Below are 4,784 nucleotides of genomic sequence, written 5' to 3'. Positions count from 1 at the left end.
ATCCTTGTAGCTAAATCTTTCTCTTTTCTTTTCGTCCCCATTGGGCGGCAGAATCTTAGTTTCCCGGCCAGGGAATCTAACCTGCGCCAGCTGCAGTGGCAGCGAACCGTCGTAACCCTTGAACTGTGGGGGAATTCCCTAAATCTCATGTGAGAACGTAGTCTTGAGACACGAATTTTTTTGAAGGTTTTAGATTTTTATGTCTCTTGCCCAACTGCTCTCCAGAAAGGTTGTTGCTATCAGCAGTAAGAAAGCGCTGCTTCACTGGTGTTTTAAGGTATTGCCTCTACGTTTTTAAACGACAAAAGCTATATGAACATCAACACAGCTTTACAAAGCGATACGTACATCTGGTAAAAAAAAAGGAGGGGATTTTTTTTTTTGTACAGCAGGTTCTTATTAGTTACCTGTTCCATACATACTACTGTTTATGCATACATGTCAATCCCAATTTCTCAACGGGAGAAATTTTTACAAAATACGTTTTGCATGATAATTCCATTGCTTTTGCAGACAACTGCAAAGGGTACAGAAAGTCTTTTTCTCGGCTTACAGCAGTGAACTCACGGACAAATATATCATTTTTGTTGCTTACGTTCCTAACTTGTGAAAGGAGAAAAGTACCTGCTTCTGCTATTTAGAAAAAAAAAATCAATTGCTTGTGAAAGTAGTCTTCACAAACAATTCACAACCCCGACACCTCCCCTAGATTTCTGGAAACTAAACATCGTACACTGTAAAAGGAATTTATCACGAGATACATATATATATTTTTTACAATTTATTTATTTTTAGCTGCTTGGGGTCTCCGTTGCTGCGCTCGGGCTTGCGCTGCTGTGAAAAACCACGACTACTTTTTCTTGCGGTGCGCGGACTTGACGCTGTGCTAGTTTTAGCTGTTGCAGAACACAGGCTCTAGATGCATGGGTTTCAACAGTTTCGGCACGTGGGCTCACCAATCGCGGCGCACGGGACTCCTATTCCATGACATATGGGATTTTCTCGGACCAGGGTTCGAACTCGGGTCGCCTGAAAAAAAACGATAACTCATTTGCTTGTACAAAACATTAATATCATTTTAACTAACGCAAAGCGAGCACTCTGTATTTTTAAACCGGAAAAGAGGGGCGCCAGGACCAACGATCACTAGCTGCCCAGTTTTCAAAAAATTATGCTTCCGAAATCTCTTGATGTCGATTCCGCACGAAGAACAAACGAGCTGCCCCACGTGTGTCACTCACGACAGAAGCCCTTTTTAGCACACTAGCGATAACAGCAGGGTGGCAGTGTCGGCAAATGCCTTTTATGATAAAGGTGAAAACAAAGTCGATGCAATTTTCTACTCAGAGTTCCCGAAGTTGAGGGTGTAACCGCAGGAACTTCTGAGACGGAGAGAAGGCTTCATAAAGAGATTCTGTCGTTTATTTTTGGATTTTTATTTAAAAGTAAAAGCTAAGATTTTAGTTATATGCAAATATGCGCAGTGCTTGCTGGGAAGATGCCGGCGGGTGCAGAGGGAGGGGCGGGGAGGAGGGGTTTGTGGGAGGGAACCGTGACGACTTAAAGCTGGTCTGGGGCTCTGCGAGACCTACTTCCCCGCAGCTGTGGGTGCCTATCTGGGGAAGGCACAAATCCCATCCTGTTAAAATTGAAAATGCACAAACTTGTGCCACTCCTAGCCGTCCACCCTGAAGCTGCCCCAGCACGTGAGCACTGGAGGCACCGGATCCCTGTAAGAGCAAAAAACTGGGAGCTAATTAATCTTCACCTACACAACAATGAAAGAGCAGAATGTGGTGGGTTCATAAAGTGGAATGCCATCTGCTGTACTTCTAAAGAGTGAATTAGACATCAAAAAAATTGACAGATAAAAGTTGCAGAATAAGTTACAGCATGACACCATTAACGGAAACAAAGTAATACTGAGCTTTATCAACAGGTATAAAAAAATTGAATGAAGACGGTGTTGAATACGGTACCGTATGATACCGTAATAAAGAGCATACGTGTGCACACAAAACCCAGTGCTTTATTTTCAATGGCTACATGTTTCTATTATTAACACATATCAATTACCTCTGGAAAGGAGGGAGAGAGGGAATCTGGATGAGGGCAGAGACACACAAAACTAGACTTACCTGTAATGTTCTCATTTTTAAAAAGCACAGATTATTTTATTATTGTGCATTTTATTACTTGTGCAATTAAAATTATTTTAAAAATATAGTCCGTGCTTTCTATATTTTCTCTATTTCATTTCTTAAAGTCAGGTTTCTTGAGGTATAATTTATATACAGTAAATTCACCTTTTTTTGGGGGGGGCTGCGTTGAGTCTTCATTGCTGCACGCGGGGTTTCTCCAGTTGCAGTGAGCAGGGGCTACTCTTCCTTGCGGTGCGCAGACTTCTCATTGCGGTGGCTTCTCTTCTTGAGGAGCACGGGCTCCAGGCGCGTGGGCTTCAGTAGTTGTGGCACGTGGGCTCAGTAGTTGTGGCTCACGGGCTCTAGAGTGCAGGCTCAGTAGTTGTGGCGCATGGGCTTAGCTGCTCCGCGGCATGTGGGATCTTCCCAGACCAGGGCTGGAACCTGTGTCCCCTGCATTGGCAGGCGGATTCTTAACCACTGAACCACCAGGGAAGCCCATAAGTTCACATTTTTTTATCATACAGTTCTGTGAGTTTTAACAAACTTGAACAGACATGTATCTGTTACCACAATCAATCAAAACATTTCTATCACCCCAAAAAGTTCCTTTGTCCCCTTTTCTAGTCAACTCCTCCCCCCATTCCCAATCCTGGCAACCTCTTTTCTGGCCCTGTAGTTTTGCGTTTTCCAGAAAGGCATAAAAATGGAATCATTCATGTATACTTCACTTTTAATATAAAAACTTTGTGCTAATTGTAAAGAAATTGATACAGTACAGAAATGTGAGAATGCTTTTCCCAAACTACTACTAACAGTTTTGTGTTTATCTTGCCTCCCACCTGTAGTGATGCACTGTGGCAAACGCTATGGAGGTTTCTCAAAAAACTAAAAACAGAACTATCATATGACCCAGCAATTCCATCCCTTGGTATACATCTGAAAAAAACAAGAATAATGTGAAAATATACATGCGCCACAATGTTCATAGCAGCATTATTTACAATTGCCAACATATGGAAGCAACTTAAGTGTCCATCAACAGATGAATGGATAAAAAAGAAATATATATTTATGTATAAAAGAATGAAATTTTGCCTTTTGCAGCAACATGAATGAACTTGGAGGGCATTATGCTAAGTGAAATAAGTCAGACAAAGACAAATACTGTATGATGTCACTTATATGGGGAATCTAAAAAATACAACAAACTAGTGAATATAATGAAAAAGCAGATTCACAGATTTAGAGAACTAGTGGTTACCAGTGGGGAGGGGGGAGGGGCAATTTAGGGGTGGGGAAGTGGGACATACAAACTGTTGGGTGTAAGAGATAGTCTACAAGGATGTATTGTACAACATGGGAAATACATAGCCAATATTTTGTAATAACTGTAAATGGAGTGTAACTTTTAAAAATTGTATAAAAAATAAAAGCAAAAAAAGTAAACTGGGTCTTAAAAAGATGGAGTGCAAAAACAAAAATGGTATGCCAGACCCTTAGGATAATGAAGAGAGCAGTGGCAGAGAAATAAGACTAGGAAGATAACTTAGAACTTAGTGGTGAAGGGGCCTGGAATCTGTGAATTTGGATCTGTGGCAGGGTTAAGAGTGGATTGGGAATTTGGTGGGATGAGGATGGCAAGATATAAAGACAGGGAGAGCAAGTTGCTACACCAATCCAGGTAGGAGGCAGCTTTTCCTGCTGATACTGCTGCTCACTCTTTGCTGTCCCAGCCTTTTGTACATTCCTTTATGTCTGTGGGTTCTTGGGTTCTTGTCCATCTTACTGTGAGGACCCGGGCTCCAGAAGGGACTCAGGCTGGAATCGGGTCTTCTTTACAACCCTAGCATCTAGCACAGTTAGTAAACAGCAGTTCTCACCATTGACAGTCAAGCGAAAGCATCAGTTTAATGGTCAGAGTGAGAATTCTGAGTTCAAGTTGAGAGTTTGCACTTATTAGTTAGAACTTGCTTAATCTCTCACAAGTTTCATTTATTTATTTATTTACTGACTGCGCCGCGCGGCATGCAGGATCTTAATTCCCCGACCAGGGATTGAACCCGCGCCCCCTGCAGTGGAAGCGCGGAGTCTTAACCACTGGACGACCAGGGAAGTCCCTCTCACGGGTTTCCTTTAAATCATTAAATGACTGTCTTATCGGAGGTAAGGTGTATAGGAAATTTCCTGGTAGACAGCAATTGCTCAATTGTTATTATTAACTGCCAAATCACAACCACAACCGGTCTCTCTTGTCCCCAGGTTTTTCCTGTTGGGGTCCAATAATATCTATGGAATGTTGGTCCCAGGAGATATTACCGTCCTCATATCACGACAAAGACACTAACCAAAAATGGCGACCTCTAGGCCATCCGAGGGCGTGTTACCGGGCATGCTAGCAATATATACAACAGGCTATTTTGGGGAGAAATAGCTAGCGCTGGGTTCGTAACGCCGGGTAGAAGGCGCAGAGCTTGCTCACACTATCAAACAGGAAAAAGCCCAACTGCCAGAGCTGACCGACAGCTATGAATCTCGACCACGTGTCGGAGGGCGGGCCGCGCCTGTGCAAGCCAGGCGCGCGCCCGCCGGCCGGAAGAGCCGCGCGTTTCCGGGTTGGAGGCGGGGAGCGGTGCCGGAAGT

At 43.3% G+C, this 4,784-nt stretch overlaps 1 non-coding gene across 1 annotated transcript; it reads right to left on the bottom strand.

Moving 5' to 3' along the window:
* Nucleotides 1-1,123: 1,123 nt before the first annotated feature.
* On the bottom strand, nucleotides 1,124-1,257 carry LOC136141013 (U11 spliceosomal RNA). Its single transcript, XR_010657695.1, has one exon. It is a non-coding gene; the product is annotated as a U11 spliceosomal RNA (small nuclear RNA).
* Nucleotides 1,258-4,784: the final 3,527 nt, after the last annotated feature.

This window comes from Phocoena phocoena, chromosome 1 (genome assembly GCF_963924675.1).
Source record: "Phocoena phocoena chromosome 1, mPhoPho1.1, whole genome shotgun sequence".
NCBI classification, from domain to species: domain Eukaryota; kingdom Metazoa; phylum Chordata; class Mammalia; order Artiodactyla; family Phocoenidae; genus Phocoena; species Phocoena phocoena.
Note: the sequence above shows the minus strand (reverse complement) of the source record. Positions and strands in the feature narration are given on the sequence as shown.